This window comes from Cynocephalus volans, chromosome 1, assembly GCF_027409185.1.
Source record: "Cynocephalus volans isolate mCynVol1 chromosome 1, mCynVol1.pri, whole genome shotgun sequence".
Lineage (NCBI taxonomy): Eukaryota > Metazoa > Chordata > Mammalia > Dermoptera > Cynocephalidae > Cynocephalus > Cynocephalus volans.
This window is the reverse complement of record NC_084460.1, coordinates 134,861,311-134,880,770: the sequence shown is the minus strand read 5'-3', so window position 1 is coordinate 134,880,770 and position 19,460 is coordinate 134,861,311. Positions and strand designations below refer to the sequence as shown.

Here is a 19,460-nt window from a genome sequence, read left to right as displayed (position 1 = left end):
GGCCTTAGACATCATCTTCTGATTCCCTCCTTTCTGAGGCTACAAGACATTGTTAGTAATAACTCCCACAGTAGAAGGACAATTTTCATGAAAATTTTCCCTCTCAATTAGATCATTCCCATCAGCATGAAAAGTGCTGTGATTTCTCTTTTTCTCTTAAAACACAAATGCACTCCCTGCTTGACCCCAGTCCTTCTGCCAGGTTTATAGATGAACTCCTGGAAAGAGTTCCTGGGTTCTGAATTCCAGATCCCATATCTAACATTCCATTTGATTTTCACCACTTGTATATCTGATCCCTCAAACTTAACATGTGCAGTACAGAACTCTTAACCTTTCTCCACATTCCCTACCTCTAGTTCTTCACACCTTAGTGACAACTTCATTCTTCTGGGTGCTCAGGCCAAATATGTGGGGGTCATCCTTTTGTCCTCTTCCTTCTCTCACATCTCACATCCTTTTCATTGGGAAATCCTGTGTTGTGTACCTTTCCAGTATTCTAGAAATTTTTGCCACCTTTGCTACTGCCATTCTGACTGAAGCCACCATCATTTCTCATCACAATTGGAGAGCCTGCTGACATGTTTCCTCTGCCCTCTGCAGTCTATTCCCAACATAGCAGCCAGAATGATCTTTAAAAAAGTCAGATCCTACCACTGCTTTCCTCAGATGTCTGTAAAGGCTTCTCCCTTCACACTGGGTAAATGGCAAAGTCATTATAATGACCTACAAGCCTTGTTTTATCTGACTTTTGACGCCTTTCTGACCTCATCGACTATGCTCTCATCTGAGCACCGTTTTTTAGCCACAATTCAGTCCTCATCCTCGTTTGTCCTAGATCACTTGCTGCTTCGCCCTTCGGGCCATCCCTCTGTCTCTGATTCTTTTTCTCCAGATATCTGTATCTTTAATGGTGAAGTTAGTTTCTTGCAGGCAGCAAGAAAAACAAACCCCAAACAACAAAGACAAACAATAAAAGAGAGAGAAAGGAGCAAAAGAAAGAATTTTTCATACATGTCCTGGATCTCTTTTTGATTATATTGTGATTTCCACCTAGTTTTTCATCGATCATGTTGAATTTCTTTAACATTGCAATGTGGGGTTCTGCTTCAGGTGTTTCACCAATTTTCTGTTATTTGGGGTCCAGTATTGGAGAATTGTAGTCTTCTCTTGGGGGTGTCATGTTTCCCTGTTTATTCATGCTTCTCACATCTCTGTGTTGATATCTGGGCATCTGGTGATGTAGTCACTTCTTTAGCTGTTAGAGTGGTTTTTGAGGGGAGAAACACTTACCTGTAGAAATGTTTTATATTGATAGTTGGGTTGGGCTTCCTAAGTTTGGTTCTGAGTGAGCGTAACAGTAAGTGACACTTTGCTTCCTGCGCCTTCTCTGCTGGTGTGGGTGCGCCACTGTAACAGCTGGTACACGGGGCTCCTGGGGAAGTAGTGTGGATCTAGGTGGCCTGCACACCCCTGGCATGCTTTCTGCTGATGCTGGGATGCTGCTACATCAGGCAGATACCTGAGCCCTCAGAGTAGGAAGGTATGGATCCAGGTGTCTTGTGAAGGGGAGCAGCACAGATCATGCTCACTGTCTGGTGAGGTGGTGGTGGGGCATTGTGTCTGGCATGGCACTGGGCTCCGGGGGGCTGAGGGCATGGATCCAGGGAACCAGCCCAATGAGCTGGTGCAGCCTCCGCTCACTGTCTCTTGGAGTAGGTGTGGAGTGCTGAGTTGGGTGCAACTCTGAGCTGGGGGCGGGGAAGAAGAGCATGGATCCAGATGACTGGCACCTCCCTTGACTTGCTACTGGCACAAGAATTTCTCCTATGTTGAACAAAGCTCTTAGCTCCTAGGAAGAAGGAGGAGGATGTGTTTCCAGAAAGCCAGTGCCCCCTTGCATTCTCTGCTTTGGTGTGTGGGGTCACTGGGTTGGAGGGACTCTGAGCTCCCCCAGCTCCCACCTCAAAATGGCGATGTCCAGCTGCAGCTCAAGAACAAGGGGAGAGTGGGTGACTACGTGTAGCTCCCCTCTGGGAAAATACAGTCATGTGGGCTCTTAGCTGCTCCACACGTTGGGCTCACTGTCTACGAGGGTTGAGTGGTTACCCTGTAGCCTGGTTTGCAGGTGTCTATGGTGGTAATGCTAGCCACCCCCAACCCCCATTTCCCACCCCTCACCACCTACCTTGTCCAAGCAGCATACGGTTTCTCCACTCTCTGTGCCAGTCCTGGTCAGGAGTTTTTCTTGTCCTTCTATGTTGCTGTCTCAGGTTTCCAGGTCTTGGCAGGGAGGTGGGGAGGGTTGTGTTTCTCACTGTTAGGTGGATTTCTTTTGTTTCTCCTGGACACTGTACTCTTCAGGTGATGCTATTTGTTGCTTTGGACTTTTTTTTTGCATTAGAGGTGAGGGCTGGCTGTCTCTAGTCAGCCATCTTGCCGGAACCCCTCCTCTCCGTTTTTTATTAATATGGTATACTACATTGGTTAATTTTTGTATGCTAAATCAACCTCACATTCCTGAGATAAATCCACCTTTGTATGATATATAATTCTTTTAAATTTGCTGAATATGGTTTGCTAGTATTTCAGTAAGCATTTTTGTGTCTGTATTTATATGGGGTATTGGTCTGTTGTTTTCATTAGCCTCTTTAAAAAACATTTAAAATATTTTTTTGGAAAAATTTCAGATTAATAAAAGAATATAGAATCCCCATATACTTTTCATGCAGATTACCCAACTCTTAATATCTAAACACACTTCCTTTAGTATCTATCTATTATTTACCTACCTACATACCTGTATACCTATATAACTATCTCTGTCTGAATCTCTATATCTATGTGAGCATGCATGTTTTTTTTTTTTTTTCAAATGCTTGTGAGTAACTTGCATGTAAGACACCCCTATATTACTGAACAATCAGTGGGTATTTCCTAAAAACAAGGATATTCTCTTATAAAATTATAGTATAATAATCAAAATCAGGGCATTAATGCTGATAAAATTGTATTAACAATACATATTAGATTCAGGCTACGCATTTTTGACAGGAACGCAACGAAAGTGAAGTTATGCTGTGTTCTCAGTGCATTGTATCAGGAGGCATGTGTACTTGACATCATCAGTATTAATAATTTATGGTTAGAGTTAGTTAAGGTGGTATTTATCAGTTTGCTTTACTGAAAATGTGTTATTATTTCTTTGTAATTAACAGATATCTTGTGGGGAGATACTGTGAAACCAAGTTAATATACTGTCTCTTGACATACTTTTAGTCATGAATTTTGACACCCATAAATGATTCTTGACTAAAAATTATTACTGTGATAGATGCCAAATTGTGTTGTTGTTTTTTTTCTAATGTTATTATTCATTCTGTATTTATTAGTTGGAATTCTACTATAAGGAGGCGATTTCTCTTTTTTTCCTTATTTATTTGTATCAGTGTGGAGTATGCATTCTTATCTAATTCTATGGGTTATAATCAGCTATAGTCATTTATTTTGTGGCTTATATTATCTCAGATTCCAGAGGGAACTCCTTTAAACTCCTTTGTTCTTTTAACACATCCCCATCCCTTTTAGTGGGCTTTCTTACCTTTTTGATGGCCACAATTCTTAATATCAGAGATGTGGCTCCTTAAATCATTCAGAAAGACGGAAGAACTGGGAACTGGGGTGCTAATGTGCAAATTCAAACTTCAGGGCTCTTGCTTCTTGTTTTCACCCTGTGTTTAATGCAGACAATGTGAGAATTTCTTTTGCCAAAGAACAGCTTCTTTTCCTTTTGCAATTCCAACCTCTATATTTTTCTTTTTTCTTTTTAAATCTCAATCTCAAAATCACTCAATCTCTTTTGATCCAAAAGGATGAAAGATATAATGTCTCTATTTCCTCTCTCTCCCTCCTCCTCCACATCCAGGCTGTCAGAAATTCCTATTTATTTTGCCTCCAAAATATCTATTGAATTTGGTGTATTTCTCCTATCTTCTCCATTGCCATCATTCTTATCCAAGTGACCATGATCTCTCACCAGGAGTTCTAGAATAGTCATTTAACAGGCCTCTCTGCTTCCATCATTGTCAGTCTCCAATCCATTTTCCAAAGAATAATCACAGTAATTATATATATACATTTTTATATGTGAAACATAGCTGTATATCTGGTTTTGTCATTTCCCATCTTAGAACCTTTTCCAAAAGGTTTACTTTGCACTTAGAAAAAAATTCTAAATCCTTTACTATAAACCACGAAGTCTCTGCTTACTTCTCCAACCTTGTCTCCTCATTCCTTGAATACTGTGTCCCAGCCAACCTGAACACTTTTAGTCTTTCAAATATGCACAACTATTTTCCACATGGGAACATCCATTTGTATAGGCTGCTGTCTTTCCTTGAGGCTCCTTTACTTCCTATTTTCAAGGAGTAACTCCATCTGGTCCTTCAAATTTCAGTTCAAGTGTTATCTCATCAGTATAAACGTCCGGTACTGCCATCTGTGGAAGTCCCACTGTTCTTTTCTGTCACTGTACCCTGAGTGTTTCCCCCATGGAGATTTTTACAATTTGAAAATTTATATTTATGTATTATTTACCCTGATTATTCTTTGTCTGTCTCAGTGGCTTATAAACTCTGAGAGGAGGATGCCATATTTCTTTTTTTTTTTATTGAAACACAATTGATTATACATATTTGTGGGCTACAGAGTTACCTATCAGTATTTGTTTATAATATGTGATGATCAAAACAGGATTCAAGTTTCTTTCATTAACTACAGCATAAATGATGTTTAGCACAAGGCCTTGCATATAATAATTATTCAAGAAGCACTTATTGAAAAAATAAATGAATGGAATATAGAATAAATGCTTAGATAAGTAAGGCTTGATTTTTTTGTGAGCTGAGTGCCAAAATATTCAAGCAAGATGTGTTTCCATCTGGAAGGAGAGTGAGAAACCAATTAAAGGGCATACAACATAGTTCAAGGTGCTTTTTAATTAAACATTAGAAGTCACAATTTATTTCACTTTGGAAGAAAACAAAACAGGAAGAGTTTGTTAATAATTAAGACACAACAGAAAAAATTATGACTAAAACTTGAGGAAGTTAGGAGATAGTACATATCAAACTGACAGTATTTAAATATGCTGTATTTTATTATTATTTTTTATTTATCATTATATAATGTAATTGATTTTCATGGCCCTTTACCAATTTCTCCCTTTTCCCCTTCCCTCTCCCCCTTTCCATCCCATCATCATCATCTGTTCTCTTGACAAGTTCAGGAATTATTGCGATTGCGATCGTTGTGTCTTTTTTTCTATTTATTTGTTTATTTTATTTATTTTTATTAGCTCCCACATATAATAGAGATCATGCGATATTAAAAAAGCAAATAAATAACATGACAAACAAATAAACAAACCAACAAAAAAACAAAAACAAAAGCCCTCTACTAACAAAGGAAGATGGTGGGATTGAGTGTAGGGGGCATTCTGTTCCTCTAAAATCATCAAGTACCTTAAAGGAAAGCATGTTTACTAAAGATTTTTGAGGATTAGATAATATTGAGAAAGAATGGCAAATGTGTTTATTTTGTTTGGGTCTCCTGATTATTTTAGTAGGTGTGATTTTTAGGATATTATAAGTTGCCTTCAGGAGGGGCCTGGCTGCCCACTGATATATAATAGAAACAGCTCATTATGTACAGAGAGAAAAACTTTCCTTTAGCATAGCTTGAGGTTAAACTAGAGTTGGAATATAAATAGAAAAATCCAGTTTACAAAGCCAAAAATAATGACTGCGGCATAAAAATAACTGAACTTCTGACAAAAAGAAAGCTATCTCAGAAGAAAATTACAGGGAAAGTTAAATTTACTTTTTCATATATGTGACACATATAAAGTATATAAAAACTGTTAAATGAAGCTCAAAACTATACAGTTTTTTTGTGTGTGTTTTTTCATTTGGTAATATGATTAATAGTTACACATACTGAAATTCTTATGGAAATATTTATTTCCTACTATTTAATAATGGATTAGTCCACTCATTGTATCATATGGGCTCTCACAATTTTAATTGAACTATTTTTTATATGTTTGAATTAACAATAGCATAATGAATGTCAAGGAAATGAATGACAGTCATTAGAGAAAGAGGCAACAAATTCAATATTCCAATTTATTCAACATGGCGATTTTTCTCTTTCTCTGTCAATATTTTCTAAAGACACAGTGTTAAGGGGCAGCATGCTAATTGTTGTGAAATACTGCTCAGCTGAGGGCTTAGCCACAAAGAGCAGAGACCAGAGTTTAAGCTGGGCCTGCGGGCATTGTGCTGTCACAGATGGTGGAGGCAGGAGGGAAGTGCTCGCAGGGAACAATAACGACTTCAAAGAGATACTCAGACCAGCACAGAGGGACGAGTGTCAGACCAAGAGGCTGAATTAATTCTATACAGTGTCCTAATCATGGGAGGATTAGCTACTTGAATGAAGACAAGGAAATAAATACAGAAGGAACGTAGAAGAGGTCTTAGGGGAATATTCTTTCAGATTGGTACTGTGATTCCAAAGAATTCTTAAAATCTGACAAGTATGATACTTTTTGCCGTATATGTTTGCACAGTTTAAAACTCGCTATAACATTGGATAAGTGAAATTAAGCTGGGTATTGAGTCTTGTAGTTTTGATATGGAATGAAGAATTCTCATTCATTGCATATGACCAAGAGCTGGATTGACTGTCATTACATTTAAAAGTTGGCAGTGAACTTGAAGTTCCATCCCTTCTTTTTGCTAACTGAGGAATCTTGGACAAATCATTTTACTTCTTTCAGCTGCAGTTTACGCATATGCAAAATGAAGTAACGGGGTAGGAGAGAAGAGACAGCAAATTTGGGTCTAAGGAATAAGATAATCATTTGAGAGCTGTAAAATACTGTGACCGTGTAAACAGAAAACAGAATTGCCCTGTGCATCAGTTCTTAGTCTGGGTAGCGATTATGCAAACTCATGCTTTCCATTTGTAAAATTGGGGCAATACCTATTTACACTGCAGTTGTTAGCAGTAATGTAATGTACTTCAAAGTCTTAAAATTCAGCACCTAGCAAATAGTATGTGCTTTAAAATTATTGCTATGATTATTACTCCTTTTTCTTTTTATTATCATGACCAATGTGGGACATTTTTGCATGTTCAGAGTACAATAAAAATATTTGCATTTGGCAAATTATGCAGCAATAACAAAATAATTTATCCTTTGTGAAAAAACTCCATTAATATAAAATATTAAGACACATTTTTCCAAGGTTCATTTGGGTGAGTGTTCACGATGCCCTTTAACACAAACGCACAGACATCTGACAAGCCCATAAGAATATACTAAGGTGAACTTTAGAAAAATCATGTTTAAGCCATATACATGCGTGTATGTGTGCACACGCACAAGTACATGCACTGGAGAGTGTGCTGTGATCATTCAGAATCCCCAGAAGGCTGTTTGCTCTAAAGGAAGGTACCTTTTCCCAAGCTTCCCTGTGGTTGGCATGAGTTTGCAGTAGCATATTTATTTATTTATTTATTTAATTTTGGGGGTGGCTGGCCAGTACGAGGAACTGAATCCTTGACCTTGGTGTTACATGCAACAGCATATGAACATGCAAGTATCGTGATCACATGGAAATGCTGCCTATTAGTTTATAAATGTGACATAGAAAGACGCAGGGAACGAATGCCTTTTTATAAGAGTTATGTGCATTTTTGAGCAGTTATATACTTCTATTTAAAAAATAGTTTTTAGGTTTTCCACTACCATGTAACATTAAATATGTGTCACCTATTTGGAATTTATACAAAGAGCAAAAGTTTACAATTGAACATCTTATTCAGACTGTCCCAAGGACAAATTTTTGATAGAATATGCTTTTAAATTCCAGAATTTGTAGTTAGCCGTGAACAATTGTGTGTGGCTCTTTCAAAGTTCTATCACTAGATTTATAAGCACTGCATCTGAGAAGAAAAATAATGAGCATTTGCATTTACAATGAAATATATACTCAGGTGTTTAAAATGAGCTAATATTTTGTCAATAGTACTAAGAGATACAATGCTACTTTGGGTAGGGCTGGTTGATATTTATAAATCCCTTATAGTGGCCCTATTTTTATTGCACATTTTTGTACATCTGGTGTCTTCCTCAGTACAGCTCATTGCAAAAACAACTTAAACTCTCTGTGAACCAGGTCAATCCTGTAAATGTCTTCTAGGTGATTAATCGCTCCTTAATGACCAAGACTAATCAATATGTGTATATCTTACAACAAAAATTGCAACTTAAAAACAGTGGCAACAACTTTATTACAGATGCAATTATGGAATTGAGGAGATTGGAGCTTAAAAACATCTCTTTCATGGATTTTGAGATTTAAACTAATTCCTAGTATAAAGTCATACTTATTGTGGGTGCTTAAATGTATGTTTATTCTTGCAGTTGGTAAATTTCCCCAATAAAATGGTATATTTCAAAATGTGTGTACTTTCAGGTGAGCGTGAAAAAATAAATGTAAGTCATTCCTCAGACCAAGGTATTTTAAGGTGTTGAATGGAAATTGCATATATGGAGACTGCATCCAGCCAAAAGCAAAATGGTCTTTGAAGCTCATTTTGGGAATGTTAAGTACAATATTTGTTGCTTTCGAAAGTGTGAAATTTATATGTAGATAAAGTATCTGTCACAAAACCTTGTTTGATATTCAAATGTTCACTTTATTTAATCCACTCACCCCCAGCACTGTTATACTACCAAGACAGCCTTTCTATGTAGTTTTTATTTTTGTTTTTAATGCCACTTATGATAAACACACTTTAACAGTGATAAATAATCATTGCTTGGGGAGATATTTATAGTCCTAGAAATATAATAATTTTTATATTTTTGAAGGGTTATATCTAGACTTCTGTTAAGTCTCAAGCTTCAGTTTCAAAAAGGGTAAAGGAAAACCAAGTAGAGAAGAAACAAAAGGCAACTAAATGATGATGACCTGTTGCATATTTGGGCAGTATAAATTTATGTGAATCTCAAAAGTATAGAAAAAACAACACCCACCTCTCCGTGGTTGAAAAAACAAGGTGGAAACTGCTTCTTCTCAAACTGTATTTTAATCTTTTTCAGTTTTTCTGCTGCTTCTTTATATAATTAGTGGCTGATAGTTATTAATTTATTTGGCATTTATCATGCCAGTGTTAATTCATGCATATCTAATATGCCTTAACTAGAATTGGGAGGAATTTCCTGATATGGCAGACTAATTCTAAGGTAGCATTTTACTGAGAGAAAATAAACATTTTCACATGAATCCCTCTGCAGTTTACTAATTAATTACTCTCACTCTAGGATATAGAGTGACATTGAAATCTACACCAAATAAAATAGCAATTTGAAAATTCATCAATATGTCCATTTCTAATACATCTCTCTTGGGAGCCATATGTAAGAGCAAATTATCCAGCAACTGAGTTTCCCTACAAGCTATGTTTCTATTTCATACTTTGTAGACTGGAAATCTTACAGGTTGAGCTAGACATAGACCTCTGTTAGTGGGGAAAATGATGGCTGAAATGGATACACATTCTCTTGATCAATGTTACATGAATTCTCTGCTCCTTCTTTAGCCCATCACTTGGCACTAGACCCCTGCCTCTTGCTTCTCTTCCACACTTGAATTTCAGTCCCTCACCTTTCTTTTGTTTGAAGTTTAATGTAGAGTCCAAGGCCGAGTCCTTGAGAATCGGGTTATGAGAATTGAGTTCTAAAGATCCTAGAGCCCATGTTTTTCATGTTTTTCTGTGTTTTCCATGTTTTTCATATAGTTTGGTAAAATCAATATCTTTTACTGTCTTTGGTACAAATAATTACCTACTTTATGTGATTTTTATGAGTTGACTCCATTTTTTTGTGTAGAAAGAATTGTTTAAGACTGAGGTTTCCATGAACATGTTTCTAGGCTGTATTATGTATTTCTACCTCTACTAATGCTAATGAACCTTCTATTCTGTTTGTTCTTTTACAAAAAACATTCTGATCACTTGAACAGACTTTAGGTGTAAGGGTGAGAAATCAATATCAAATAAAAAAATATACTCTGAACATTGTAGACAGGTGTCAGACAATAAGTTGGATCTATATTTTAAATTTTAATACTCAGAAAAGACAAATACTTATAAACTGATTACCTGTAGTTTTATAAAGAAATTTGTAAAACATCATATAACTATGTGAAAATGTAAATTTACTGCTAAAAATACCATCAAATTATAAACATCTTGAGAGATGGGACTATATCTTTTGCATATTTGCATTGGCTGAACCTACCATATAGCATGCACTTAGGAACTTTTTTAAGGGAAATGAATAAGTAACTTTTAATATTTTTTTGTCAAAGTAAAACATATATACATTTGTGATTAATTTCCAACATATTTTCTAATTTTCTCAATTTGTAGACTTTAGAATTCCCCTGATTGCAAAACATTTAAAAATTATAACAAATCTACCTCCAAAATTATTTGAAATACTATTTGTTAATAACAACAGCTTTAGTTAAGAACGGAACAGAAAGCAAGCCTATAGTTTTAACATTTAGGTAGACTTAGTCAATAATATCAAATGAGAAACTATTTTTTCTAGGTATTTATAAAAATATCAATCACAATTTGCATATAAAGTTGAGTAGCTATTATATTCCCCTTTAAAGGTGGTTAAGTATAGACTCAATAATGGTTAGTGCTTCTCAGGGTTGTAGTAAGTAGTAAACATGTAATTAGTGTCTAGATTTTTTTTTTTTTTTAGATTTTATCCATTACTTTTATTATAAGGACTATATTTATATTTACAAAACAAGGTCCTTTTTGTTACCTGAGAAACATTGCTCTCAATTTTTGCCTTTCATTAAGAATTAGAGATTGAATTTATAGACAGAGTATGGATCAGATTGTCCTTTCTAAAATACTTGAGTGAAAAAAAAAAAGAAATTCTTCTTCTTCAAAAAAATACTCGAGTGCACTGCTGCTGACAAAACCGACCTGTTTTTCTTAAGCTCCAACATGGCAGACTTAATTAGGCCCATACCTGGCTCCTTGAATAAGACGTTTGTTTCTCTCAAGTAATGAAATTGATAGTAATAGTTGCTACCATTCATTTAACAGTTAACAGTGTTGGAAACTTTACCAAGTATTTTTATGTATGGCAGTGAATTGAATGGTTCCCCAAAGTCATTACAACTTCATCCCCACTGTAACTGTTGAGGGTGGGAAATCCTATCATGGTAGTTGAAAGGTGAGGTCTTGAAGAGGTGATTAAATTCTTCTTTTTTTTTTTGTCTTTGTCGTGACCGGCACTCAGCCAGTGAGTGCACTGGCCAGTCCTATATAGGATCCGAACCCACGGTGGGAGTGTCGCTGCGCTCCCAGCGCCGCACTCTCCCTAGTGCGCCACGGGCTCGGCCCAAGAGGTGATTAAATTCTGATGGCCATGCCCTGATGAATGGATTAGTAATGAAGCTCATGGGCATGGTTCTGAGAGCTTCAAAAGGAGGGCACGTGAGAGTCTCTCTCTCTCTGCTTTCCATTTTTTGCCATGTGAGACCCCTGCATTGCTGTAAAGCCACAACCGAAGAAGACCCTCACCAGATGTATTCTCTGTATTTCGGACTTCTTAGCCTCTGAAACTGTAAGCAATAAATTTTGTTTTCTTATAAATCACCCAGCTCCAGATATTTCTGTTATAGGCAACAGAAATAATCTAATACATATATTATCTCATTTAATCTCCACAGGCAGGTTTTAGTATTCTATATTACAGATGAGGTTCTTAGCTCTTAAGAATCAGAGCTAGAATTCAGACTCAGATTTGTGAGCTCCAATGCCTGCATTTCTCCTGCTTTCTAGACTATGATAACCATGATCATATTGTCTTGATGTGGAATCTCCAGTGGCAGGGAGCTGGTTTTATTCAGCTATATCTTTTCTATTACTAGCACTGAGCCCAATTGTTATGTGGTGAATTAAGATTTACAGTGAGGGACAAATGATTTAAGGGAAAGTAATGCTTCCTTCTCAGTTTTATTCCTGGCTCTGAATGGGCAATTTTACTCTTTCAGGGTACTTGTCCATTACCACAGAATGGTACTGTGCTGGAGGTGTCTGGAATTGGGCCATACCTAATTATTAATCTTGAGGCTAAATAGATATCTCCACTGGGCATGCCTTATATCTGCTTTCCTAAGCATTTCAAAAAATAGTGAAAATATCTGTGCTGCTGATGTTGTGGAGAAAATCATTAGTAGGTATACAATATTCACGTTGACTGAATGAATTAACTAATGATAATCCAGGTAAGGAGAGGCAGACTCTTTTTGTTTGCAGTCTGAAGCATCTGTAATAATATTTTGTTTCTTTTTAAATTTTAACTTTTCTTTTATTGAAACATATTTGATTTACATATCTGTGGGGTACAGAGTTGAATATCAATACCCATGTGCAATATGTGATACTCAAATCAGATAATTTGATAATTGGATAATTAGTATATTCAACATTACACAATGTAATCATTTTTTGTGGCCCTTTACTAATTACTCGTTAATTCTCCCTCCACCTTTCTAACCTTTTATGGCCTCAGGTCTATTCTCTCCTTTTGAAAGTTCACCATATTATTGTGATTGTTTCTTTATTTCCTACTTTCTTTCCTTCCTTCCTTCTTTCCTTCCTCCCTCCCTCCTTTCTTCATTCTTTCTTTCTTTCTTTCTCTCCCACTCATGAGTGAGGACAGGTGGAATTTCTCTTTCTGTATCTGGCTTATTTCTGTTAACATAATTTTCTATAAGTTCGTTCATGTTGAAAATGACAGAATTTCATGCTTTTTTATGGCTGAGTAGCATTCCATTGTGTATATATACCATATTTTCCTTATCCAATCTTCTACTGATGGACATTTAGGCTGGTTTCAGCTTTATGCTATTGTAAGTAGAGCAGTGATAAACACGGGAATCCAGATATCCCTTTGACATGATGATTTCCATTCCTTTGAGTATATTCCTAGCAGTGGAATTGCTGAATCATATGATAGTTCTATCTGTAGTTGTCTGAGGAAACTCCATGCTGTTTTCCATAAGGGCTTCACTAATTTACAGTCCCACCAACAGTGTAGGAGGACTCCCATTTCTTAGCACCCTTGCCAGCATTTGTTATCCTGTCTTTTTGATAATAGCCAGTCCTAACTGGCATGAGATGATATCTCAATGTGGTTTCCATTTCCCTGATGCTTAGAGCATTTCTTCATGTGTCTGTGGCCATTGGCATATCTTCCTTCGAGAAATTTCTATTCATTTTCTTTGCCCATTTTTTAAAAAGTTTTCAAAATACATTTCATTTCATTTATTTATTTATTTATTGTAACATAGTTGATCGTACAGATCTAGATGGTACAGAGTTGAATATCAATACCAGTTTGGGGAAGACAGACCTGCGAATGACTTTAGAATTATGGTGGCAGTGGATATTTGAGATAATTTCCTGGGAATCTCTTGGGTTGACAGCTCTTAGATTCCCATTTTGAACAGTAGTAGTAGCATCCTGGTTTATTTTTCAGAAAGAAGTAATATTTTTTATGACAGGACATGTAATAATGAAGTGGTCAAAATGCAGACGTTAACAATGGAACACATGAATCAGATGGTAGGAGTTGAACTATATCTTTTTATATGCTCAGGAGCCCATTGTTTTATCATTCAGAAGCAACAGAAACAGCTCCTTGCCCAAGTTATCCCATTAGGTGATTACTTTATCATTGCCGGAGTATTCTATCAGCCACCAGATTTGTTATCAGTTATAAACTCCAGAGTGCTTTCTGCGGTGCATGGCATTCAGTCAGCTTTTGATGAAGCTATGTCATGCTGTCGATATCCTTCCAAAGGGTATAGGTGGCACTTCAAAGATCATGAAGAGCAAGATGAAGTCAAGCCTAAAGCCAAAAGGAAAGAAGAACCAAGCTCTATTTTTTAGAGACAACATGTGGATGCTTTACTTCTAGACCTTAGACAAAAATTTCCACCCAAATTTATTCAGCAAAAGTCTGGAGAAAAGCCTGTCTCAGTGGATCAGACAAAGAAAGAGGCAGAACCTATACTGGAAATTGTAAAGTTTGAAGAAAAGAAGACCACAAAGACTGTCCAACAGACAGTGAGCACAAAGGCCCACCTGAGAAATGGATGAGACTTCAGTGAGTATTGGACAAAAGACAACCTTGTAAATTATAGATCGATACTGTGGCAAGTTTTGAACTTTAAAATATTTTGTCACAGCCCACTCATTTACATGGAATGTGCTTGTTCTTTAAGAAAGGCTGTTATTTTCATCATGCTTTCTACGTGAATATTTCTTATATATCTTTTATAACCTTTCATTTTCTGGACTTGAGCAGCCTACTCACATGTGTACCAGTGTATGCATTTAAAAGCAAAATAAAGGTATTTGTATATATTGCTTAAAAAAAGCCTGCGTGCAATATGTAATGCTCAAATTGGGGTAGTTACTTTATTAACATTATGCAATGTAATCATTTTTTTTTGTGGCTCTTTACTAATTCCTCCCTTACCCTCCGTCCTCCTTTCTGCCCATTTTTTTCATCAGCTTACTTGTTTTTTTCTTGTTAAGTTGTTCGAGTTCCTTGTATATGCTGGATATCAATACCTTGTTGGATGTATAGTTTGCAAATATTTTCTCCCATGCTGTAGGATGTCTTTTCACTGTGTTGATTGCTACCTTTGCTGTGCAGAAGTTTTAAGTTTGATATAATCCTATTTGTTTATTTTTTCTTTTGCTGCCTGTGCTTTTGAGGTCTTATTCATAAAGTCTTTGGCCAATCCTACTTCCTGAAGTGTTTCCCCTATGTTTTCTCTTGGGAGTTTTATAGTCTCAGGTATTATACTTAAGTCTTTAATTCATTTTGACTTGATTTTGGTATATGGTGAGAGGTATGGGTTCAGTTTCATTCTTCTACATATGGATATCTAGTTTTCTCAGCACCACTTATTGAAGAGGTAATCATTTCCCCAATGTATGTTCTTGGTTCCTTTGTCAAAGATCAGTTGGCTGTGACTATGTGGGTTGATTTCTGAGTTCTCTATTCTGTTCCACTTGTCCGAGTGTCTAATTTATGCCAGTACCATGCTGTTGCTAGTATAGATTTGTAGTACAATTTGAAGGCAGGTAGTATTATGCTTTTGGCTTTATTTTTTTGCTCAGAATTTCTTTGGGTATTTGGGGTCTTGGTGTTCCATATGAATGTTAGGATTGTTTTTTCTATTTCTGTTAAGAATTTCATTGGTATTTTGATGGGGGTTGCATTGATTCTGTAGATCACTTTGGGTAGTATGGACATTTTCACAATGTTTAATCTTCCAATCAAAGAGCACGGAATGTCTTTCCGCCTTTTTGTGTCCTCTTTAGTTTCTTGGAAGTAGTGATTTGTAGTTCTCATTGTAGCGATCTTTCACCTCCTTGGTTAAATTGACTCCTAGGTATTTTATTTTACTTTTTTTTAGCAAGTATTGTAAATGACTTGCTTTCCTGATTTCTTTTTCTGCTAGTTTTTAATGGGAATATAAAAATTCTACTGATTTTTGTGTGTTAACTTTGTATCCTGTGACTTTACTGAAATCACTTATCGACTCTAAGAGGGTTTTGGTAGAGTCTTTAAGCTTGTCTGTATATCGGATCATGTCATCTGCAAACAGGGACAACTTGACTTCGCCTTTTCCAATCTGGATGTCCTTTATTTTTTTCTCTTGCATGATTGCTCTGGTTAGTACTTCCAGTACTACGTTAAATAGGAGTGGCAAGAGTGGGCATCTTTATGTTGTTCCTGTTCTTATCATTCACGATGGTATTGGTGGTGGGTTTTTCATGTATGGCTTTTATTGTGTTAAGATACTTCCTTCAATACCTAATTTATTGAGAGTTTTCATCAAGAAGTGTTGTCAAATTTTTTCAAATGCTTTTTCTGCATGTATTAAGATGATTTATGGAGTTTGGATGTGCTGTCCCCCCAAAACTCACGTGGAAATTTGATCCCCAATGTGGCAGTGTTGGAAACTGATTGAGTCATGAATGGATTAAGGCTCTCCCCATGTGTGGGGGAATTAAAGAGTTAGTTTTCATTTTATTAGTCCCTGTGAGAGCTCATTTCTTAAAAGGACTCTGGCACCTCTTCTCTCTGTCTTGCTTCTTCTTGCCATGTGATCTGCTTGTACCTGCTGGCTGCCTGCCACTTTCCACCATGAATAGAAGCAGGCTGAGGCCCATGCCAGATGCAGCTGTCCCAGAATTGTAAGCCAAATAAACCACTTTTCCTTATATATTACCCAGTCTCAGGTATCTATGTTATAGCAACACAAAACTGACTAATACAATGATCATATAGTTTTTATCCTTGATTTTGTTTATATGTTGCATCACACTTATCAACTAGCATATGTTGAACCATCCTTGCATCCCTGGGATGGATCTCACTTGATCTCTGTGTATAAGTTTTTTGATGTGGTGCTGTATTCTGATCGCTAATATTTGATTGAGGATTTTTGTGTCTCTGATCATCACATATATCTTTTTTTGTTGTATCTTTGTCTGATTTTGGTATCATGGTGATGTTGGCCTCATAAAATGAGTTTGGGAGAATGTTTCAATTTTTTGGAAAAGTTTGAAGAGAATAGGTACTAATTCCTCTTTAAAAGTTTGGTAGAATTCAGCAGTGAAGCCATCCAGTCCTGGGCTTTTCTTTGTTGGGAGACTGCTGATTACTGCTTCAATCTCATTGCTTGTTATTGATCTGTTCAGGTTTTCTATTTCTTCCTAGTTCAATCTTGGTAGTTCATATGTGTCCAGAAATTTATTCATTTCCTCCAGATATTCAAATTTGTTGGTATATAGTTGTTTATAATAGTCTGTAATGATTCCTAATATTTCGGTAGTATCATTTATAATGTTTCTTCTTTTGTTTCTGATTTTTGTTATTTGGGTCTTCCTCCCTTATTTTTTTAGTTAGCATAGCTAATGGTTTGTCTATTTTGTTTATTGTATCAGAAAAATAACTTTTTGTTTCATTGATGTTTTGTATTTCTTTTTGTCTCTATTTCATTTAGTTCTGCTCTGATCTTAATTATTTCTTTCTGTCTACTAATTTTGGGTTAGCATTGTTCTTGTTTTTCTAGTCTTTGAGGTATAATGTCAGGCTGTTTATCTGAGATCTTTCTGTTCTTTTGATGTAAGTGTTTATTGCAATAAACTGCCCTGCTAGTACTGTTTTAGCAGTATCCCACAGGTTTTGGCATTATGTGATTTTATTTTCATTACTTTAAAAAAATGTTTTGATTCCCTATTTAATTTCTTTTTGGACCATTAGGTCATTCAGGATCATAGTGTTTAATTTCCATGTATTTGTATAGTTTCCAGAGTCTCACTTGTTATTGATTTCTAGTTTTAATCCATTGTGGTCTGAAAAAATACTTGAAATAATTTCAATTTTTTTTAAAACTTGTTGATCTAAATTGTGATCTTTCTTGGAGAATGTTCCATGTACTGATAAGAAGAATGTACATTCTATAGTTGTTGCATAAAGTGTTCTGTAGATATATGCCAAGTCCAATTGGTCTAAAGTGAAGTTTAAATCTTTTGTTTCTCTTTTTTTTTGTTGCCTGTATGGATCTGTTCAATGTTGAGAGTGGGGTGTTCAGGCACCACACTATTATTGTATTAGGATTTATCTCTTTCTGTAGGTCTAACGGTGTTTGCTTCATATATCTGGGTGCTACAGTTTTGAGTGCATATATATTTATAAGGTTATGTCTTCTTGTTGGATAGATCCCTTTATCATTATATAGTGGCCTTGTTTGTTTCATTTTATGGTTTTTGGTTTAAAGTCTATTTTATCTGCTCTCATAAACAGCATATAGTTGAGTCTAGCTTTTTAATCCAGTCAGTCAGTCTGTGTCTTTTGAGTGGGGAATTTAACCCATTTACATTTATGATTGTTATTGGAAGGCATTTTTTTTATTCCATGCTTTTTATCAATTTTTGTTTGGGTGGTTTAAATATCTTTTGTTCCTTTTTTTATTGTTTGTCTTCAGTGTTTGTTTGTTTTTCAGGTGATAAGATATAGTTTATTTCTTTTTATTAGTAGTATTTTGTTCTACCAGTGGGCTTTGTAATTTCTTGTCTATTTATGATAGTGATTATCATTTTTTGGATTCCAGATATAGGACTCTCTTGAGAGTTTCTTGTAGGGCTGGTCACATTGTGGTGAACTTGCACAGTTTTTGTTTATCTGGGAAAGATACTGTTTCTCCTTCATTTCTGAAGAATAGTCTTGCTAGCTTTGTGTTCTTGGGTGACAGTTTTTTTCTTTTAGTATTTTGTATGTATCATCCCATTCTCTTGCCTGTATAGTTTCTGTCAAGAAGTCAGTTGTTAGTCTCATGGGCACTCTCTTTAGGTGACTTGATGCTTTTCTCTTGCTGTTTTTAAGATTCTCTCTTTGTCCCTGAGTTTCGCCAGTTTGACAATAATGTGTCTCAGGGAGGGCCTTTTAGAATTGAATCTATTTGGAGATCTTTGAGCCTTCTGGATCTGAAGATCAATGTCCCTCCCTATACCTGGGAAATTTTCCATTATTATTTTGTTGAATATATTTTAAATGCCTTTTCTATTCTCCTTCCTCCCAGAACACCCATGATTTGTATGTTTATGTGCTTGAGGTAGCCTGCTAGCTCTCTTAGATTTACTTCATTTTTACAATTATTTTATTTTTTCCTTGTCCACCTGGGTTATTTTTAAAAGACTGTCTTGGGGATCTGAAATTCTTTCTTCTGCTTGCTGTAGCCTGTTGCTTAAGCTCTTAGTTGTATGTTTTTTTAAATTTTATTTTGTTGAATAAATTCTTCAGTTCCAGGAGTTCTGCTACATTCTTTTTTTAAGGTATTAATCTTTTTGTAAACTTCCTCCTTCATATCCTGGATTGTTTTTCTCATTTCATTATGTCATCTAACTGAGTCTTCTTGTATCTCATTGAGTTACCTTAAGGTTGTTGGTTGGAATTCCTTTTCAGTCATTTCAAGGGTTTCCTGCTCTATAGGATCTGGTACTTGATAATTATTGTATTCCACTGATGGTGTCATATCATTTTGTTTTTTAAATATATATAGTGTCTCTACACTGATGTCTTGTCATCTGGTAGAGCACTTGCTTCTCTTACTCTGGAGTGGACTATGAGGAAAGAGACTTCCTCCTGTAGATGTGTTTTATATTTTCTGTTGAGAAGGGTGTTTTAGTATTGGATCTGGGTAGATACAGCAGTGTAGTTTCCATATGGGTACTTTGGCAATATTCAATGTTGGAGATATGTG

General features: G+C 35.9%; 1 pseudogene; it reads left to right on the top strand.

The window, feature by feature from the left end:
- Positions 1–13,545: 13,545 nt before the first annotated feature.
- LOC134362461 (mediator of RNA polymerase II transcription subunit 6-like) lies at positions 13,546–14,285 on the top strand (annotated as a pseudogene).
- Positions 14,286–19,460: the final 5,175 nt, after the last annotated feature.